General features: G+C 45.0%; 1 protein-coding gene and 1 pseudogene across 47 annotated transcripts in view; one reads left to right on the top strand and one right to left on the bottom strand.

Annotated features, from left to right (window-relative positions):
* BASP1 (brain abundant membrane attached signal protein 1) overlaps positions 1 to 22,463 on the top strand; it is a 1,209,505-nt gene that overhangs the window by 1,075,514 nt on the left and 111,528 nt on the right. Inside the window, exon 1 of one of the 46 annotated variants that reach the window (XM_050794713.1) lies at positions 10,308 to 10,311. The exons of 43 other annotated variants lie outside the window; for them this stretch is intronic. The gene's annotated coding sequence lies outside the window, so the exon portion shown is untranslated. Of the gene's footprint in view, positions 1 to 10,307; positions 10,315 to 17,861; positions 17,867 to 22,463 lie in introns of those variants that run through there. 2 more of the 46 variants (XM_050794733.1, XM_050794738.1) reach the window with 2 other exon arrangements.
* LOC126957185 (uncharacterized) overlaps positions 1 to 22,463 on the bottom strand; it is a 107,481-nt pseudogene that overhangs the window by 33,484 nt on the left and 51,534 nt on the right. The window contains exons 2-3 of the transcript XR_007726679.1: positions 17,476 to 17,572; positions 4,353 to 4,501 (exon numbers count right to left, since the gene is read on the bottom strand). The product of XR_007726679.1 is annotated as an uncharacterized LOC126957185 (transcript). The remainder of the gene's footprint in view (positions 1 to 4,352; positions 4,502 to 17,475; positions 17,573 to 22,463) is intronic.

The following is a 22,463-nucleotide window of genomic DNA, read 5'->3' as shown; positions in this document are numbered from 1 at the left end:
TCTAATATACATTTCCCCCAAATTCATCAAGTGGGACAATACCTTCTTCTCTTAGGGAAAAAGCCCCACGAGGACGGAGTCAAAGGTCTCCCCTCACTAGGACCAATGGAGACTGCAGATCTCCAGCAGTTTCCAGAGCATCCGCTGTAGTCACAGCACCTTCTGTATGCGAAGCCTTTGAGAAACAGAAGACGGTGACTTGAGGAGGTTGACTTTTGAAAAAGTGAACTGGCAGGGGCCAGCGCAGTTGATCGAATTACTCTCTCCCCTTCCTTCCTTCCTTCTTTCCTTCCCTCCCTCCCTCCCTCCCTCCCTCCCTCCCTCCCTCCCTCCTTCCTTCCTTCCTTCCTTCCTTCCTTCCTTCCTCCCCTCCTCTCCCCTTCTTTCCCCTCCCCTCCCCTCCCCTCCTCTCCTTTCCTTTCTTCCTTTCTCCCTTCCCTTCCCTTCCCTTCTCTCCTTTCTCTCTCCTTCCCTTCCTTCCTGCCTTCCTGCCTTCCTGCCTTCCTGCCTTCCTTGCTTCTCTTTCATTTCACTCTGTCACCCAGGCTGGAGTGCAGTGGTGCAATGTCCACTCACTACAACCTCTACTTCCCGGGTTGAAGCCATTCTCCTGCCTCAGCCTCCCAAGTAGCTGGGATTACAGGCGCCCACCACCACGCCTGGCTAATTTTTGTGTTTTTAGTAGAGATGGGGTTTCACCATGTTGGCCAGGCTGGTCTCGAACTCCTGACTTCAAGTGATCTGCCCACTCCAGCCTTCCAAAGTGCTGGGATTACAGGCCTGAACCACTGGGTCCGGCGACCTAATTACTCATTTGGGGAGATTTTTCGCACTTTCCTCTGGGCTGCTGGGACTCCGACAGCCACTAGAGGACTTCCAATTTGTTGGACAAACAGAGAGCATAGGAAGGACCCGTGTCTCACTCCTTTTTAATCTATCTGCATTTCCCCGGGTTTTAGTCGATTCTTTGTAGCCAGCCACAAGATCATCCATCCATGTATGAACTCATTCATTACTGCGAGCCCAAGAAGGAAGTATGCAGTTGTATTCATTTCAGAAAGCACTTGTCATGCAAGTGTGAAAGGCTTTGTCCTGGGTTCTGAATGTAAATGTGGAGTGTGTGCTGGCTGCAGCCCCCTCAGAGACCACATGTGTTGCTCATAAGCACAGATGCAGATGGCAGAGGCCTCTCAACTTGGCTCTAAGGAAAAGCACTTTTGACCTGATTCATAACACCGCCACGCTGAGTTCGGAAGCCCCAATTTGAGGACGCAACTTTTAGTTGAAGGGCATCCTTGCTGCATACGTGCTCAAACTTGATATTCCAGACACGATGACACAAAATGCACCCACGTGGGGGCTGCACGCGTCCTGTATGCTGTCACCTCCAGGCTCAGCCTGTCAAGTTGCTCTTTTACAGTGGAACACTTCCTAAAGTTAAGCAGGGATGGAGAGGTCATCTTTTAGCCGGTTGAGACAGTTATTACCCAATTCGCTCTTTTGCTTTCTTCTAGCCATTATCATAGTAGATATAAGTGAACTAAGAAAATTGGCAGAGTGCACTGGGATTCTTGTGACTTAACGTTAAGTTTTGGCTCTAGCAGTCTTCTTTCAGAACTCTGGGTAGGTCAAAAGGTTTCTTATGTCTCAGTTTATCTGGAGGAAAAGTATGAATTTCCTTCTGGTGTAGACTCATCAGTATTACAAAACAGGCCAATTCCAGATCCACCAGAAGCAACTCTAACTTATGGATTCCTAGCTAAAGCCCAGCCCATACATCTAAATGGGCGGTGGAGATGGAGGTGGCAAGGATGGGTGTAGCGGATTCCAGCCTTCATCTGCCCTCAGTGCCCTGCAGCCTCAAACTCCTGGGCTCAAGTGATCCTCTTGCCTTGGCCTCCTGAGTAGCTGGGACTACAGGCGTGTGTTACCTTGCCCAGTTTTAACATTTTTGTAGAGATGGTGTCTCTCTATGTTGCCCAGGCTGGTCTCAAACTCCTGGCCTCAAGTAGTCTTCTGACCTCAGCCTCCCATAGTGGTGGGAGTACAGGCATGAGCCACCATGCCCTGTCTAACCACCTTTGTTTTTCTATTCTAATCGCCCCCAAATTTATTGACACACAGAAATATTTCCAAGTTGTGCTCAGGGCTTCTTTAGGTAGAGTAGCCAACTGTCTGTATTTGCCTAGAATGCTCTGGTTTTATCACTACAAGCCCTACATCCCAGGAATGCCCTTAGCACTGAGAATATCAACGTGGTCAGTCATTATACTCTTATTCCCAAGAGAAACACTGCGCACAACATAGTTCTGTAGTCAAAGAATCTTAGAAACTGCTTCCTCTTGTTTTCATTAAAAAAAAAAATTTGTGGTTAAAAAAACACATAACTTAGAATGTACCATCGTACCATCTTAATTACAGTCATGTGCTGCATAGTGACATTTTGGTCAGTAGTGGGCCTCATACATCATGGTGTTCCTGTAAGATTATAATATCATATATTTATATTTTCTATGTTTAGATATGTTAGATATGTTTAGATATGTTTAGAAGTTTACCATTGTATTACAGTTCCCTATAGTCTTCAGTACCGTAACCTGTTGTACAGGTTTGTCGCCTAGGAGAAATAGGCTCTACCATGTAGCCTAGGTGTGTAGCAAGCTATAGTGTCTGGGTTTGTGTGAGTACACTCTCTGATGTTAACACAATGAAGAAATAGCCTAACAATGCACTTCTCCAAATGTATCCTCATCATTAAGCAAAACAACTGTTTCTTTTTTCTTTCCTTTTTTTTTTTTTTTTTTTTTTTGAGACAGGGTCTTGCTCTGTCACCCAGGCTGGAGTGCAGTTGTGCAATCGTGGCTCACTGCAACCTCTGTCTCCAAGGTTCAAGCAATTCTCCTGCCTCAGCCTCCCAAGTAGCTGGGACTATAGGCACATGCCACCATGCCCGGCTAATTTTTGTATTTTTAGTAGAGATAGGGTTTCGCCATGTTGTCCAGGCTGGTCTCGAACTTCTAGCCTCAAGTGATCTGCCCACCTCAGCCTCCCAAAGTGTTGGTATTACAGGCGTGAGTCACTGCACCTGGCCCATGACTATGTTTCTAAGTGTGCAGTTCAGTGGTATTAAGTATGCTTGCATTATGGTTTTTGTCTTTTTGAGATATAAAAGGCATAATAATATATTGAAGTATTTAATAAGCTTCTCAGTGAAGAAACTTGTTAAAACTTACTCTTTCCCAAACTTCTGTGGTCATGGAGCCTTCGGGCAATACCTCTTAACACTGCCGAACACAACTTGACCATAATGCTTGTACGGTGACCCTTTTTTATCTTGCTCAGTAATAAAAGTATTGGACAGTATTTTCCATTAAGCAAGTTTCTGCTTTCTGGAAGTATCTATAGACTTTCCCAAATTCACTCCAAGAGTTGAGAGAGAGAGAGGATCGCTTGAGCCCAGGAGTTCGAGACCAGCCTGATACCCAGAGGTTTAACTAAGAACATGTTTTTTCCTTAGTAAAAAGGTGTTACGAGTGATGGTTAGAGGTACCAGAGTTGTCTATGGGTTGAATAGGGTTTTATGCTTTGGCCTAGGAAGCTTCTCTCTGCAAAATTACCAGCTGCTTAGGAAAAACAGCTGGTACCTCTGGAGTCTGCATAGTGATAGGGACACGGTAGGCATTCAAGATATTTTTACTGAGCTGAACTAATGTTTATTTATACTGCTGCTTCCATTGAGGTAGCGAATTTTTTGTTCATTTGTTTTTACTTTATTTTAATTTTTTTGAGACAGGGTCTTGCTCTGTTGCTTAGGGTGGAATGCAGTGATGCGATCATAGCTCACTGCAGCCTCGATCTCCCAGCCTCGATCCATCTTCTCGTCTCAGCCTCCTGATTAGCTGGGACTACAAGTACACGCCCTCATGCCTTGCTAATTTTTTATGTTTAGTAGAGACGAGGTCTTGTTATGTTACTCAGGCTGGTCTAGAACTCCTGAGCTCCAGTGATCCTCCTACCTCAGCCCCCCAAAGTGATGGAATTATAGGCATGAGCTATATTGCACATGGCCGGTAATGAATTATGAATTACATATATGATACACTTCGTTCAAAAACTGGAGACTACTTGTATTTATATTTAAAAGTTGCCTGTGATTAAAAAATTTTAAGGGTGGAATTAATAGTTTAAGCCATCTTTTAAAGTTTCCCACCAAAATAGCTTTCTTTGCGATGATAGCTCTATTTCTGAGAAAGAGCACAACTGCTGAATTCCAGATGTCAGAACATGGCATGGACTCCAAAAATGGCAGCCAGGGCTACCCTATGAGTTGGCAGTTCTCACAGAGAAGTTACCTTGGAGAAGTTAAAAGTGGATGCAGATGAAGATAACGTTGTGTATTCCAGTTAACATCACAATGGAGGCCAGAATCTACCTCACCCAAATCCTGGGCTGATGAGCTCTTATCACAGTTTATCTCCGTGTTCTTCAGAATACGTCTTCCCTGGAGAAAACATAAAGTAAGGATTTAATTCCAAGGTCAAATGAGTTAGCACAAACTCTTTTCCCTTCCTCCTTCAATATGTAGTAAACTGGTATTATATTTTCTTTTATTTCTTTTATTTATTTATTTATTTATTTAAATTTATTTTGAGACAGAGTCTCGCTCTATCACCCAGGCTGGAGTGCAGTGGTGCAATCTCGGCTCACTGCAACCTCCGCCTCCCGGGTTCAAGTGATTCTCCTGCCTCAGCCTCCCAAGTAGCTGGGATTGTAGGTGTGCGCCACCACGCCCAGCTAATTTTTGTATTTTTAGTAGTGACAGAGTTTCATCATGTTGTCCAGGCTGATCTCGAACTCCTAGCCTCAAGTGATCCATCTGCCTCGGCCTCCCAAAGTGCTGGGATTACAGGCATGAGCCACTGCACCTGGCATACATACATATACACACACACACACACACACACAATATATGTATATATGTATCTTATATACATATATATATGTATGTATATATTGGAGCCAGGGTTTTACTGTGTTGCCCAGGCTAGAGTATGGTGGTGTGATCATAGTTCACTGCAGTCTCCAACTCCTGGGCTCAAGTAGTCCTCCCACTTCAGCCTCCTGGAGCAGCTGGGACTACAAACACGTGCCATCACACCTGGCTAATTTTTTATAAAGACGGGGTTTTGCCATGTTGCACAGGCTGGTCTCGAACTCCTGGGCTCAAGCGATCCTCCTGCCTCAGCCTCCCAAAGTGTTGGGATTACAGGCGTGAGTCACCGCGCCCGGCCAGTACGATATTTTTTATAAACCAATGTTGCAGCGTCAGATCAGATTTCTGAAACTGTCCTTATTCGGCAGTGACACCATGTGTAGCTCCTCAGATCTCTGTGATGATGAAATAAAGGATGTGTCTTGGGGAGTGTTTTTGGGGATTTACATCATAAAGGAGAAGGGAAGGAGCAGGATGAAGTAAGGGAGAGAAGCTGAGCTGTGGCACAGTCCTGATAAAGGCCTCAGCCAGGACCTCAGGAGCTCTGAAGGCGGGATGGCCTTGCAAAGCTGACTCACTGTGGCCTGGGACCCCCGTGGAGGTCAGCCGTGGAATGCAGACATCTGGAGATGGGTCTGTGACTCTGAGTGAAGAGGCTCTTTTCAGTCCTTGTAGGGGATGGACACTGCGGCTCTGCTAGCAGGCAGCTTTCATTCCTGAGGGGGAGTCTGCAGAGCAGTGCAGGGCTGTCTTTCCAGGACTCTTGGTTCTTTCTGGGCAGGAGAGTATTAGTTCGAACTGTTCTACACTGACTTCTGTGGTGCCTCAAAGAGCACAAAGCGAGCCCAGTTCAGAAGTTGCTACATAGCAGATTCCTTTTCAAAATGAACACTGCACAGATAGTAACAATCTTTTAATGCCCACCTGCTGGAGGCTAATTCAGTTTACTTTGATAAAGGCGGGAGGGGAGGAGAGGGAGGAAGAGGAGGAGGAGAATGAAGACAGAGATTTTGATAGAAACAGAGGCCTGAATTTTTAAAAAGGCAGTGCTGCCAAACGATGGGCATGGATGATTACATTGCACATTTTCACACAACTGTATACTGTGCATAAGTCGTTTTAAGTATTGCATGATGTAAGTATAAAGCTGGCCCCTGTTTGGGGAAAGTCCTTGGAGCACTTAATGCCAGAGACAGCCTGGAATAGTGGTCCGTGGCTGCCTGACCTCCAGAGCAACTGCCCCGCTCAATTTCTCCAATTTCATGACACCTGGGCTGCATGGCTGTGGGTGCTGGGTTCTCGGCGTCATGCCAGAAGCTGCACCAGAAGCGGTTTGGAGCTTTTCACTCTGAGGCACTGCTCAAGATGCACAATCCCTGGTTGCTGTTTCTCCCCCTTTACTACGTTGTCCTGTTTGGTTCATCCAGAACCTCCTGTCCTTTTTATTGTAAAGTCTTTCCCTATATCTCCAACCCACTGTAGACTGGTCACCTGTTCTCATGTAGGGACAGTTTATTTTTAAAAACTTAGAACCATTCTAATGGGGACAGCTATTTCTCCTGCATATCCTAAATCTGGAAGGAGGAGTCAGCATTGCCCTTGGTCTCCCTTCCTGTGCCTAGACATTACTTTACATCCCTTGTGTAAAATCCTCTTTGTTTGGGTCATGTCATCTGCCTCATCTACCCAGCACCCCTGTGGAACCACCTTGTTGGTTCATGGTCTCTTTCTCTAGGTCACCACCTATGACATCTGGGCTCAATTTGACATCCATGTAGACAATCCCAAACACAGCGGCCTCTAACGCTGTTTTATCTTAGAACCAATAGCATTTACCGGCCGGAGTGGTGGCTCACGCCTGTCATCCCAGCACTTTGGGAGGCCGAGGCAGGCGGATCATGAGGTCAGGAGATTGAGACTATCATGGCTAACACGGTGAAACCCCGTCTCTACTAAAAATATAAAACAATTAGCCGGGCATGGTAGCAGGCGCCTGTAGTCCCAGCTACTTTGGAGGCTGAGGCAAGAGAATGGCATGAACCCGGGAGGCAGAGCTTGCAGTGAGCCGAGATCACCCCACTGCACTCCAGCCTGGGCGACAGAGTAAGACTCTGTCTCCAAACAAACAAACAAACAAACAAACAAAAAACCAATAACATTTACACCAATGACATTTACCTCTTCTGCGCTTAAGCATCCTGTTCTCTTTTTTTTTTTTTTTTTTTTTTTTTGAGACGGAGTCTCGCTCTGTCGCCTAGGCTGGAGTGCAGTGGCCGGATCTCAGCTCACTGCAAGCTCCGCCTCCCGGGTTTATGCCATTCTCCTGCCTCAGCCTCCCGAGTAGCTGGGACTACAGGCGCCCACCACCTCGCCCGGCTAGTTTTTTGTATTTTTAGTAGAGACGGGGTTTCACCATATTAGCCAGGATGGTCTCGATCTCCTGACCTCGTGATCCGCCCGTCTCGGCCTCCCAAAGTGCTGGGATTACAGGCTTGAGCCACCGCGCCCGGCCCTGTTCTCTTTTTAATACTCTTTCAGCCCCCAAACAGATTCACCTCTGAAAACTTCGGCAACAACCACCTACTGTCGTGGCTGGAGCCCCCCAAAAACCAGACCCTGAAGAAGGACTCCAATACAAGTCGTTTCTTTGGGAGCTAATCCCAGCGTTGGGGTGGAGGACTGAGACAAGGAAGGGAAAGAAGCTAATAAAGAGTCCAATGGCAAGCAAGTGCCCACCATGGGCAACTGGAGCCATTCCCACCGGGGAACTCTGGGAGGCAGCAAGAACATCCCACCGGGGGAAGGCCAAGGAGCTGCGTGAGACAGTCACTGATTCCTGACAGGTATTGGCTGGGGGTTGCTTCTAGGGGGCATCCAGTGCCCAGCACTTCTCGCCTGGAATGGTGTTAAGGCAAAAGCAGATGGCCAGGCATGGTAGCTCATGCCTGTACTCCCAGCACTTTGGGAGGCTGAGGCGGGTGGATCGCCTGAGGTCAGGAGTTCAAGACCAGCCTGGCCAACATGGTGAAACCCCATTTCTACTAAAAATATAAAAATTAGCTGGACTTGGTGGCAGACGCCTGTAATCCCAGCTACTTGGGAGGCTGAGGCAGGAGAATCGCTTGAACCTGGGAGGCAGAGGTTACAGTGAGCCGAGATGGTGCCATTGCACTCTAGCCTGGGCAACAAGAGTGAGACTTTGTCTCAAAAAACAAACAAACAAACAAAAAACCAAAACCCAACCCCCTCTCCCCACCCAAAAAAAAAAGCAGGTGACAGTCTGGCCAGGGTAGAGGGCACAGAAGTAGAGGCTGCCATGCAGGTATCAGGGCACATTGACAGCATCCACTTCACCTGTCAATTCAGCTTTCTTAACCTGCCTTCTGCCTTCCCCTAAACATGCTTTTTGTCTTTATCGTGGTCTCTAATCCCTTGACTTATCTATTTGCAGCTAATTATCGGCCTCCTGGGGACAATTCCTTCCATATGGAGCCTGGATCTCAGAGACAATTACAACCTCTTCCTCTCAGGATACTCAACTTCATTGTCTCCTTGTGTCTTTTATTTTTTCCTTTTTTAACCACAGTTTGGTGTTTCCCAACCAAGTTCAGACTATGATAACTAGGAAGAATTGCCCACCCAGGCAAACGGGTGCCACTGAAAATTAATGGAAATCTCTCTCCTCGGTTTATTTATTTATTTATTTTGCATTCTTTTTGGCCGGGTCTTCTTTTAGTAACTCTCAGCTACATGTCCATGTCCCCCTCCTCAAATCACCTCCCTGCTTTTACTGCTTTTATTCACAGTCGATGACTCAGCCAATCCGGATCCAGATAGAATCGTCTACACTCACTGTCTCATTCTTCAGCTTGACTCAGTGTGACTTTTGGCTCCATTACTCTTCCATGTCAACCCAATGGACTTTTCTGCTCTCATCTTTCTTCTTAGCAACTTTCTTGGACACGTTCTCTTTCTGGAAATTTCTTGCCCCTCATCTTCTGGCCATAAAGCTATCTTAGTTTTACTTCTTACCTTTCTGGCCATTTCTTCTTTCTTTTTGCAGTTTCATCATCTTCTATCTAGCCACTGAATCTTTGATCTACCCAAGAGTCTGTCTTGGGACCTCTCCTTTCCTCCGTGTTCTGCCCATAAACAATCTTATTCTATCTATACCTACTCTTCATATCGATAATTTGGACCTCTCCGTTGAGATCCAGTCTTACCTGGCCAACAGTCTACTTGATATCTACTCTTGGATGTCTCAAAGACACATTAAAGTCAATATAGCTAGAAGTAAATGCATGATCTTCCTTCCAAATCCAGCCTACTTCCAGTATACTTCATCCTGGTAATCTACCCAATTTGGGGCAGATCGTAAATGTCGGGGGGCAGACTCAACATTTCTTTACCTTACCCTTACTGCATTTCAATAATATCTTTCGAAATATCTTTTTAAGTTATCTTCTCTTTCGATTCTCACCACCGTCACCTTTTCCAAGCTATAGTCATCTCTTTCCAGGGTTACCGAAATAGCCTCACTCACCTATTTTGTCCCCTCTGGATTCCTCTGGTCCATTCTCCAGGCTGTGGCTAAAGTCTACTTTCTGAAAATGTATAAAATACAAATGTGATCACATGAGCTCAGCCCCCTACCCTTTTTAAAACTCATCAATGACTTCCTAGTGCTTTACTATTAAGATTAACTTTTATGGCCGGGCGCGGTGGCTCAAGCCTGTAATCCCAGCACTTTGGGAGGCCGAGACGGGTGGATCACGAGGTCAGGAGATCGAGACCATCCTGGCTAACACGGTGAAACCCCGTCTCTACTAAAAATACAAAACATTAGCCGGGCGAGGTGGCGGGCGCCTGTAGTTCCAGCTACTCGGGAGGCTGAGGCAGGAGAATGGCGTGAACCCGGGAGGCGGAGCTTGCAGTGAGCTGAGATCCGGCCATTGCACTCCAGCCTGGGTGGCAGAGCCAGACTCTGTCTCAAAAAAAAAAAAAAAAAAAAAAAAAGATTAACTTTTATGGGATGTCCTGTAAGATCCTACCTTGTCTGGTTCTACTAACTTCTCCAGGTTGATCTTTCGTCACTCTCCACCTCACTCTTTTGCTCTGGTCACACTGACTGTCTTTTGATCCAAGGACTTCCAGTACTCCCTGCTTCCACAGGGCCTTTGCATATACCAAGCCCTCTTCCTGTCTTTCTCTACTCGTTGACTCCAACCTGTGAATTGAAATTATGCCACTTCATCAATGACAAGTTCTCTGTGTGCCAATAAGGGTTTGACTTGTGCTGAAAAGAGTTTATAGGGGGGGGAATTGACCTATTCAGAGAGGAAAGCTTTGCTGACACCTGAGTAGGCCAATTCTTTTTACTATAAACTCTTATCAAACCATGTAATTTGACATAGCACCTATCACAGTTGCAATTTTGCATTTACTTGTACAGGCATTTGATTAACACCTGCCACACTCCCAGCCTTTAAGTTCCAGGAGGACAAGGATGGTGCCTATTGTGCCAGGGTATTTTGTAGGTGCTCAGAAAATAGTGACCAAAAGAATGACGTAATGAATCAATGATTTATTTTCTATTTCTTAGAGAAAAAGAGTTCCGAGGTGTGAATGCCTTCTTTTTCCAGGCTAGACTTGCAGTTTCAGGGATCTGAGTGAAGACTACGATTTTTTTTTTTTTTTTGACAGGGTCTCACTGTCACCCAGGCTGGAGTGGAGTGGCATAATTGCAGCTTACTGCAGCCTCGATGTGCTGGGCTCAAGCAATCGTCCCATCTCAGCTCCCCGAATAGCTGCGACTACAGGTGCATACCACCACACCCGGCTAACTTTCGTATTTTTGTAGAGACGGGGTTTTGCCATGTTACCTAAGTTGGTCTTGAACTCCTGGGCTCAAACAATCAACCTGCCTCAGCCTCCCAAAGTGCTGGGATTACAGGCGTGAGTCACCACATCCAGCCCAACTATGCTCTTGACCACATCCCCTCTCGGATCTCACTCTGATGATTCCATCTTTCTCATATTTCAGTCTCTCCCTCTTGCCTTATTCCTTTCTTGCATCCATTAATATTTCAGGTTTCATTAGAAAAACACCTTCCTCAACTTTACATCTCGTCATTTTTCCTTTATAAATGCCCCAGAATGAATAGCTCATAGTAACTATCTCCATTTTTCATTTTCATTGTGCTCTTAGCTACTCTTGTGACTGTTACCTTAAGAACAAATCTTGCTCTTGAACTCCAGACTCTAAATAACCAACTAGTGCTTCAATATATTTACTTGCATTTTGTTGTTGTTGTTGTTGTTGTTGTTTTTTTGAGACAGAGTCTCGCTCAGTCGCCCAGGCTGGAGTTCAGTGGCGCGATCTTGGCTCACTGCAAGCTCTGCCTCCCGGGTTCACGCCATTCTCCTGCCTCAGTCTCCTGAGTAGCTGGGTCTACAGGCGCCCACCACCATGCTTGGCTAATTTTTTGTATTTTTAGTAGAGACGGGGTTTCACTGTGTTAGCCAGGATGGTCTTGATCTCCTGACCTCGGGATCCACCCGCCTCAGCCTCCCAAAGTGCTGGGATTATAGGAGTGAGCCACCGCGCCCGGCCTACTTGCATGTTTTAAGGACTCCTGTAATTCAACCTATTATTTCTCTCATCCAAGTACTAACCAGGCCAGACCCTGCTTAGCTTCCATGATCAGACGTGTTCAAGGTGCTACGGCTATAGACAACCTATTATTTGTCCTCCAAACTTACTTCTCCTCCTGTACCACTTTAGAACAGGTAAAAGTACTATCCTCTACTCACTTACCAAAGCTAGGGATCTGTTTACCCTGGTGTCTTTCAGCTACTTCCCATCCCAGTAAGTCACCTTGCCCCATCTCTTGTGTTTTTTAAATGTTTCTGGAATACCTGCAGAAATCAATGTGGACACTCATCTTTAGCTCTTGGACTACGATGAGAGCTTCTGAGTGGTCTCCCAGGTCAGCCTGGCTCCACTTTCGCCCGTATTTACACTGCTAGAGGAATCTTTCTAAAGCACAAATTTGTTCTTGTGTAATCCCTTCCCCCCAGGCCTCAGCCCTCGCATAAGTGCCTCGAACTCTCTGATTCATTAGCTTAGCATGCATTTCCCCAAACGGTTATGTCTTCAGCTTCACCTCCAGCTGCTCCTTCCTTATCCCCTTTGATCTAGATGCTTCCCAGTCCTTGCTCATCTCGTAATGTCAAAATGTGGGACTGTTTCATGCTTCTGTACCTTTTCCCAAGCAGCTGCCTCTCCACTGGACATCCTCCCTAGACCTTTGGAAGAATGGAGGACATCTACCTGTGGTTCACGATCTTAGGTCAATGACTACTTGTTTTGTACAGCTATCCCTGGCCTCCCCACCTAGAACTGACCGCTCTATCTACTGTGCTTCAAGTGTACCTAGTACACATTCTATTAGAGCTCCTGCTGCCAGAGCTGCTGCATAAGGTTGTTCAGGTTGTGAACTGCACAACTCTAAGGACCTTGTTCCCGAAATGATGCGTAGTGACGACAGTCATATATCGTTGCCCTGCTTTTTGGACTGTTTTCCCTTTCTTTGCTCTTAAGCATCATGGGAATGGGGAAGAAGGCATGAAAAGGTTAAGAATGTAACATGTGGCATCTATGTATGTGGGAATGCTACATAACTCAAGAGGAATGAGGGACAAAGACAGGGATCCATGCTGAGTCAGGATGGTTCTGTGTGTGATGCAGGAGCTTCAGAGAGAAGCCTGTGTGCTGTGCTTAGGTGGCAAACTGTGCAAGAGGCATGGCAAGAAAAGGCCGGCCCAGTGTGGCAGACAGCGCTAGAGGAGGAAGAGTGGGAAGGATGTAAGCCGACTGTTTAAATGAAAATGATCAAAACACAATTGCCCGCTGAGAAGGGAGTGGGGGGCTCCTCCATATCTTCCTGGGGTTGGGACTGGTGTTGGCAGTGAGGATCTTTCAAGTTAATCTCCTCCCAGGGACTGTTTCCTGCCACGCATGGATGGGGACAATCACTGCTGGAGCTTGCTTATACGCTTGTCCCACTAGTCTGACGGCCAGGGATTGAGACTTGTGATCTTAAATCACCCGCATCTTACATGGTACTTTGGTCCACTATGGGCCCTCCACATCCTTCCTAGTCAGAGGTGATAGAGGAAAGAAAAGGAGTTTGTGGATTTCAACAAAATCACAATAATAATAACAGTCAACATGAATAGAGTCCCATGAATATAGCTTACCGTGCACCTGGCACCTTTCTTTCTTTCTTTCTTTCTTTCTTTTTTTTTTTTTTTTTGAGATGGAGTCTCATTCTGTCTCCAGGCTGGAGTGCAGTGGTGCGATCTTGGCTCCACCTCCCAGGTTCAAGCGATTCTCCTGCCTCAGCCTCCTGAGTAGCTGGGACTACAGGCATGCGCCATCATGCCTGGCTAATTTTTTTATTTTTAGTAGAGACGGGGTTTCACCATGTCGGCTAGGATGGTCTCGATCTCTTGACCTTGTGATCCACCCGCCTTGGCCTCCCAAAGTACTGGGATTACAGGTGTGAGCCACTGCGCCTGGCCTGCATGGCACCTTTCTAGGTGCTTTATGTATATCAGTTAATTTTAGCCTTGTATGTAGGAATTATAATAATTCTCGTTTCACAGCTAAGGAAATTAATGCTAGAGACATTAAGGCACCTGCCCAAGATGACACAACTAATATGTAGTGGAGGCAGGATTCGAGCACACGGAGTCTGTCTCTGGAGCCTGTCCTTTACAAGGCTGTTCTCTGCCCCACCTATTGTGATGGCAGTTTTAATCCGAAGAGAGGTTGAGCATTTTTTTTTTTTTTTTTTTTTTTTTGAGGCGGAGTCTCGCTCTGTCCCCCAGGCTGGAGTGGTTGAGCATTTTAAATGAGGCTTCTGTGCACTTCATGCCTTGGATTCAAGTGGGTTTTTTCTTATTTTCTCCTTTGAGAAAAAGTGTTTATTTATTTTGTGCCTTGGAAACCTCTATTTGTTGTTGTTTTGTTGTTATTGTTGTTTTCTTGTTTTTGAGACAGGGTGTCACTCTGTCACCCAGGCTGGAATGCAGAGGTGCTATCAAGGCTCACTGCAGCCTCGACTTCCCGGCTTCTGGTGACCCTCAGACCTCAGCCTCCCGATAGTCGGGACTATAAACCTGTGCCACCGCGCCCGGCTAATTTTTGTATTTTTTGTAGAGATGAGGTCTCACGATGTTGCTCAGGCTGGTCTCGGACTCCCGGGTTCCAGCAGTCCTCCTACTTCAACCTCCCAAAGTGTTGGGATTACAGGCATGAACCGCTGTGCTTGGTTTCCACTCGTTTTCTTGTTGTGACGTTGCTGCTGGGGAGACAAGGCTAGGAACTACCTACCTTCCCATCTTGGAGAACACCTGGGGTTTTTTGGGTAACATGTTTTAAAGATTTAGTATAAGACTTTATCTTTTCCGGCCGGGCGCGGTGGCTCATGCCTGTAATCCCAGCACTTTGGGAGGCCAAGGCAGGCAGATCACAAGGTCAGGAGATCGAGACCATCCTGGCTAACATGGTGAAACCCCGTCTCTGCTAAAAATACAAAAAATTAGCCGGGCATGGTGGCGGGTGCCTGTAGTCCCAGCTACTCGGGAGACTGAGGCAGGAGAATGGGGTGAACCAGGGAGGCGGAGCTTGCAGTGAGCTGAGATCTGGCCACTGCACTCCAGCCTGGGCAATGAGCAAGACTCCATCTCAAAAAAAAAAAAACCAAAAAAAGATTTTCTATTTTCGTGTGTTGTAAGGACAGTAGATGAAACTTATTTTTCCCTAGCTATGTTTTTAAAATTTTTCTTCATTGCCTTTTGTGAATTTAGCCATTTTAAAATTTGGTTCTACTTTGTTATCTCACCCCAGAGTCAAATCATTGTATTTCTTCCAGACACATTCATAATTTAGTTTTTCTTTTAACTTAGCTGTGTTTCTTTCACCTGTGGAGTGACTTGAATCACTTCGTTATAATATAAAGTCTGTGAGTCTGAAGTTTTCTGGCAAAAGGCAAAAAAAAAATTCACACCTGGCTTGCACTTGATGAGGATTCCACAAGCTTCATCATTTTCTTTGAATTCCCCATGGGAGTTTAAATATATACATGTTAGCATTTTTGTAGTGTACATTAATAAGTGAGAGCTTTGATTTTTTCTTATGGCAGCTCTGAGGGAAAAAACAGGCATTGTAGTTAACATGCCCTATAGCAACAACTACAGCCAGTTTCAATTCATTTTTTTTTTTTTTTTTTTTTTTTTTTGAGATGAAGTCTCACTCTGTTGCCCAGGCTGGAGTGCAGTGGCGCCATCTCGGCTCACTGCAATCTCCGCCTCCTGAGTTCAAGTGATTCTCCTGCCTCAGCTTCCCGAGTAGCTGGAATTACAGGCACGTGCCACCACGCCTGGCTAATCTTTGTATTTTTAGTAGAAATGGGGTTTCACCATGTTTGCCAGGCTGGCCTCGAACTCCTGATGTCAAGTGATCCGCCTACCTCAGCCTCCCAAAGTGCTGGGATTACAGGTGTGAGCCACCACATGCGCCTCGTTTTTTGATTTAGATCTTAAAGAATAGTTGGGGTTTTGTGTGTGTGTGACAGGATCTTGCTCTGTTGACCAGGCTAGAGTGCAATGGCACACTCATAGCTCACTGTAACCTTGAATTCCTGGGCTCAGTGGAGCCTCTTGCTTCAGCCTTCTGAGTAGCTGGGACTACAGGCATGCACCACCATGCCCGGATAATTTTTTAATTTCATTTTTTGTAGAGATAGGATCTCACTATGTTGCCTAGGCTAGACTTGAGCTTCTGGGCTCGAGCAATCCTTCAGCTTTGGCCTCTCTGAATGCTGGGATTACAGGCATGAGCCACTGTACCCCGATAAAATATTTAGTTTAAAATAATTCCTCTCTGTCCCTAGGTGTTTTCCAATTATGTAGGTGATTGGCCTGAGGATGTGAATGCCGGCCTGTGCTACTCTTCTTAAAGGTCTTGTCTTCCTGAAGGCATGCTAGATTCTCAGATTTCTTCTCTTCTAAAAATAGAACAGTGTACTCTTACAATAATTTCACCTACACTTACATGTTAGGAATGAAAAGTCCGGGCCGGGTGTGATGGCTCACGCCTGTAATCCCAGGACTTTGGGAGGCCGAGGCGGTTGGATCACAAGGTCAAGAGATCGAGACCATCCTGGTCAACATGGTAAAACCTTGTCTCTACTAAAAATACAAAATTTAGCTGGGCATGGTGGCACATGCCTGTAATCCCAGCTACTCAGGAGGCTGAGGCAGGACAATCACTTGAACCCGGGAGGCGGAGGTTGCACTGAGCTGAGATCACGCCACTGCACTCCAACCTGGCAACAGAGCGAGACTCTGTCTCAAAAATAAATAAATAAATAAATAAATATATAAAAAGTCCATGAAGTTCATGGATTTCTGCCCTTAGTTCTCTCTAAATTGTATTTAGTTTGATTTTAAAATGCCCAAAAAAAGATGTATGGTGTTAAAACTTCAGTTTTAGAAATTGGGATTTGGTATATTTTCAGGGGTGGGAATAGAACCCCCTTTCCTAAGAGTTGATAAAGAGTTCAGTGACAATATTTTTCTAGGATTAAGTAAAGTCCTGTTTGGAAGTAAGTTTATGAATTAACTATGGATTAGGTATGGATGGGTTTCAAATATAGGGTATTCCAGTCAATTGAGTCTATAAATCACTTGTACTTGTCAAGTCACATGTCTCAATTTCTAGTTTGGAAAATATGGTCGCTATATTAGCTTACTAGGGTTGCTGTAACCAAAAACCACAAACTGTGTGGCTTAAGCAATAAAGGTCTATTTTCTCACAGTTATGGAGGCTGAAAGTTCAAGATTAAGGTGTTGGCAGGTTTGGTTTCTTCTGAAACTGCTTTTTGACTTACAGATCATTACATTTCCTCTATGTCCTCACATGGTCTTCTGTGTCTCTGTCCTGATACTCTCTTCTTATACAAACACCAGGCATGTCAGATTACAGTCCAATATAAGACTTCATTTTACTTTAATTACTTCTTTTTTTTGACACGGAGTCTTGTTCTGTCACCAGACTGGAGTGCAGTGGTGCGATCTCGGCTCACTGCAACCTCTGCCTCCCAGGTTCAAGCTATTCCCCTGCCTCAGCCTCCCGAGTAGCTGGGACTACAGTCGTGCACTACCACACCTGGCTAATTGTTTTTGTATTTTTAGTAGAGATGGGGTTTCACCCTGTTGGTCAGGATGGTCTCGGTCTCCTGACCTCGTGATCTGCCTTCCTCAGCCTCCCAAAGTGTTGGAATTACAGACTGGAGCCACCGTGCCCAGCCTAATTACTTCTTTAAAGGCCTGTACTAGTCTGTTCTCATATTGCCATAAAGAACTATCTGAGACTGGGTAACTTATAAAAAGAAGAAGTTTAATTGACTCACTGTTCTGCAGGCTATACAGCAGGCAGGGCTGGGGAGGCCTCAGGAAACTTACAATCATAGTGGAAGGTGACAGGGAGGCAGGCACGTCTTCACATGGCTGGCAGGAGAGAGGGAGGGTGAAGGGAGAGGTGTTACACACTTTCAAGCAACTATATCTCCTGTGAACTTTATGATGAGAGCACTAGGGGAATGGTGCTAAACCATTAGAAACCACCCCTATAATCCAATCACTTCCCACCAGGCCCACCTCTTAACACTGGGGATCACAATTCAACGTGAGATATGGGTGGAGACACAGAGCCAAACCATATCAAGGCCCTATCCCCAAATACAGTTATAGTGTGAGGCACTGCAGGTTAGGGCTACAATATATGAATTGTGATGAGGGGGACATAATTCAGCCCATTACAGCCCCTATGGGACTGGTCAGATTGTAGCCAATAAGGAACTTGAACTTGTTTGGGTCATTAGGGCCCTACTCAATGTGGTTTAAGAACATTTAAGAACACTTAAGAACAATGACAACCTCAAGGAGTTGACACATTACTTGATACCATGAAAGAATAATGAGTATTTTAATCCCAGAAAAAATAAAAATAACTATAATAATATAAATAAAATAATATTATATAATAAATATAAGAAGCCCAAGTGCCTCTAGATAATAAATAGCTTGGGCTAAAAACAGAGTATTAGGCTACCAACTAGAATAAATGACATTTCATTACTTATTAATTAATTAAAGTTTGTCAAGTGATGCATTAATATTTTTTCACCACCCATTATAAGGCAAGCATTTTGCTTTGCTGGGAGAAATGAGTATCTTCTGCCTCCTGCTTCTGAGGAGTTCCTAGGTCAGGATCTCATCCGGATACAGCAGGATCACATATCTGAGGCAACCAGATGTCCACTGGGCTATCTGCCACTCCCTTCTTAGATCTAAATCAGATCTGCTCAAATTCTTTGTCCATCAGACAGTGAAAGTTCAGCGGGTTTGCCAAAATTTCTGGATATTCCTATCACACTCCCGGTCACCTCTGTTTTCTGCTTCCAGCTTCTGCTGAATTTGTGTTCTCCACTCTCTGTCTTGCAGCTGTTCCTTCCTTTTTTCTGTGGAGTCAACACAAATGTGGGACACAACCCTTGACTGTTTGCTCTTTCCATGAAAACACAATGCACATGATGCAGCTGTCTGTGGCAAAGTTTTGCTGGCAATTTGATGACAAGGACGGCATACTGCAGAACCATAGAGCAATTCATCGAAACTTCAGTAACAGACTCCCCTATACTTCAAACTGTTACTTGACTGTTTCCACCAACTCTAATTTTATTCTCTCACTTTTTTTTTTTTTTTTTTTTTTTTTTTTGAGACAGAGTCTCGCTGTGTCACCCAGGCTCCAGTGCAGTGGCGTGATCCTGGCTCACTGAAACCTCCACCTCCTGGGTTCAAGTGATTCTCATGCCTCAGCCTCCCGAGAAGCTGGGACTACAGGAGCACGGCACTGTGCCTGGCCAATTTTTGAATTTTTAATAGAGACGGGGTTTCATCATGTTGCTCAAGGCTGGTCTTGAACTCCTGACCTCAAGCGATCGACCTGCCTCGGCCCCCCAAAGTGCTGGGATTACAGGCATGAGCCACTATACCTGGCCCCCACCACTATTGTGATGAGAACTCTTTCTGCCCTCCCTCTTCCTGCTCCTTTTCTTCTCTACTCTTTCTTCTTCCTCCATTCTCCACTTTCCATTACCTCCCTCATTCCATCCATTGAATTCTCTTTTATTAAGCAAAGCTGCTGAGCTATATTTTGGTAATTTGCTTCCAAATTCCATCCTTAAGTCCTCATCGTCTGCCCCTTATACATAGTTTCATCCCCAAAGTGAAATGCTAGAGCTAGCTAGGAAAAATGAGCTTTCTGAACTAGATACTCATGCAAAACCATGAAATGTTTGCATCTAAGCGGAAAAGATTTGTACAAATTCTGTGGAAATTTAGGAGAAGATGTGAACGTCTTGTAGCCATTTCTGCAAATGTCTGAGCCTTGTCACATGGGGAGGTGACTCTCCCACAAGATCTTGAGGAATGAGAAGGAGGGAGGACCCCCTACTCTCACCCATTCTATGTGGAGGGAGTAGTGTAAGGGGATGAAGAACAAACGGCTGGAGCGCGGGGTCCTAGCGGTAGAAGACTGGGAAGTAAAGGGAAGAAAGAGGCCGTGGCTGAATTTCTGATAGCCAGTGTAGGTTTGAATGGCAAAGCTTCAATTAGAGTTTTATTTGTTTCACCTTTAACAGAATTTTCTGCAAAAGGCAGAGGCAGCTGACATCTTCAAAAGAAGTTTAAGTCGTTTTACAGCAAAACTGCAGCAGCTCTATTACATCGAAACAGAAAGATGATGGGAGGGAAATTCCTTTGGGTTCTTTGCTCGCCTATCAAGAGGACATGTAAGTCTCACAGGTTTTCCTGGATTCTTGGTTTCTAAAGAACGTATCTAAACAAAGAAACAGGCCGGGCGCGGTGGCTCACGCTTGTAATCCCAGCACTTTGGGAGGCCTAGGCGGGCGGATCACCAGGTCAAGAGAGCGAGACCATCCTGGCTATCACGGTGAAACCCCGTCTCTACTAAAAATACAAAAAAATTAGCTGGGCGAGGTGGCGGGCGCCTGTAGTCCCAGCTACTCGGGAGGCTGAGGCAGGAGAATGGCGTAAACCCGGGAGGCGGAGCTTGCAGTGAGCTGAGATCTGGCCACTGCACTCCAGCCTGGGCGACAGAGCGAGACAACTCTCAAAAAAAAAAAAAAAAAAAAAAAAAAAAAAAAAAAAAAAAAAGAAAGATAAAAAAATCTAAAGAATACGTTTTTATTAAAAAGGCAAAATCACGATTTTCATGAAAATGAACATGTGTAAAAGCTTTTATTTAACTCATCAATTAATGAGATAACTAGTAAGATGTTACAACTGATTTGGAAAATTCGAATAACACACACATCTTTAGGCAATCAGGAATGCTAAAATGAATCTTAAAAATGGATGCAAAACTGTTCGATGTTCATAGGGCAGTATTATTGGTTGTATTCCAGTGAAAAAAAATTCATTTGCATTTCTGTGGACAAGAGTCATTTGCATTATTTTTAGTTTTCTACAACCTGGAGAGTTGTAAAATAGCTCAAAGACAATGAAAACTGCAGGCCCTTGGAGAATCAGATAATCTTGAAGGGCATGCTACCCAGGAGACACCCATACATTTGTTCGTAACTTGCCCATTCAACGTCTTTCAGAAGTTGTCCTTTCCTTGGTAAATAGGCAGATCCTATGGGCCTGCCTTGATGAAATTAGAAGAATGAGGTTTTCTGGCTTTTCTCCACTTTGGAGTCAAGTAGTTTGCTCAAACTTTTCAAGTGGTTGACACAGAATGATACTTTATCTGGGACAGGATCCATCACATTTTCCCCTCCTGAGCTTCCTTTTGTGAAGCTTCTCTTCCTCTATATTCCTAGTGTTCTGGGTCCTTTGCTTTGATCAGTGATTTTTTTTGTTTGTTTGTTTGAGACGGAGTCTCGCTCAGTAGCCCAGGCTGGAGTGCAGTGGCGTGATCTTGGCTCACTGCAACCTCCACCTCCTGGGTTCAAACAATTCTCCTCCTTCAGCCTCCTGAGTAGCTGAGACTATAGGTGCGTGCCACCAAGCCCAGCAAATTTTTATATTTTTAGTACAGATGGGGTTTCACCGTGTTGGCCAGGATGGTCTCGATTTCTTGACCTTGTGATCTGCCCGCCTCGGCCTCCCAAAGTGCTGGGATTACAGGTGTGAGCCACCACGCCCGGCCCATGCCACACTTTTAAATTTATATTTGTATATATATAATTTTACAATATGCAAAATATATTAGCAAAGTAATGCATGTTTATAATTTTTAAATAATCCCATATTAGAGGTGTGTGCTCAAATGTTTTTACTAAGACAGGTATATGGATACCAGCTAAACTTTTGTTTAAGAAGATAATTAGGCAACTGAGCTAAAACAGAGAACCTGGAGGCTGGTGGACAAAGTAGGAGATGACTGTAATTCCTCAAGCAAGACATGCCGAAGGTCTAGACGAATGAGTAGCAGAGGAGGAAAGATGGATTTCAAAGACTTCTCCCAGCCGGGGTTGGGGAGGTGTTGGTAAATAGATGTGGGCATGAAGGAGAGGGAGAAATTGAGCTGAAATGTCAGGTTTGCTATGTGGAAAGCAGGGTTGGTGATGATAGCATTCATGGGAAACTTGACTGACTATAGTAGGCAAAACTGGCTTATAAGGTTGGGTAGAAACCATGATGTCATGATTTACATGATTTCATGTAAATGATGTGGAATAGTTTAGGTGATGGGATGCATATTGGAATTACCTTTTGGATTTATGATAGATTATTCTAGCCAGTTGGAGCAGGTAAAAGATGCCTAGGCTCGTTTCCTATCTGTCATATAATCACCTCACACTCCTGGAAATGGGCTTTAAAAGGGACATTTCTTAATCCTCCTGAAAAATTGTAGTTCAGACCTTGGCCAGTTAAACCTCAGGGGTGCTCTCAACTGGAAAACCACTTGGCACAGGGCAGTCAAGAGCTGCTGTTAGTAGGCAGTGCCTGTTCTGTCTTAACTCCTTCCCTGCTAAGAGGTCCGTGGGACTCCAGCAAAGGCCTGGATATGCAGGAAAAAGGATGAGGGGTGAGGATGGAGAGGTGCATCTGTTCATCTGAGCAGACCCCTGTTTAGCTCTAGGTCTGAGGCTATCATGGGCAGAAAAGGAAACCCAGAAGGGCCTTGGGTTTATTTTAAAGTCAAAGCGAAAGACCATATAGAGGGTGTTAATTATGAGCTGATATCATTTCAGAAACTTTCTCTTGTAGCCGTTTTGAGCAGTGGTCTCTTATGTTACAAGGGAGGCCTGTACCCCTAAAAGTATGCAAGAAAATTGGATACAGATGTATTCTTTAACCTGAAAATAAA

Source organism: Macaca thibetana, chromosome 6 (assembly GCF_024542745.1).
Source record: "Macaca thibetana thibetana isolate TM-01 chromosome 6, ASM2454274v1, whole genome shotgun sequence".
NCBI classification, from domain to species: domain Eukaryota; kingdom Metazoa; phylum Chordata; class Mammalia; order Primates; family Cercopithecidae; genus Macaca; species Macaca thibetana.
This window is presented reverse-complemented; position numbering and strand designations above follow the sequence as displayed.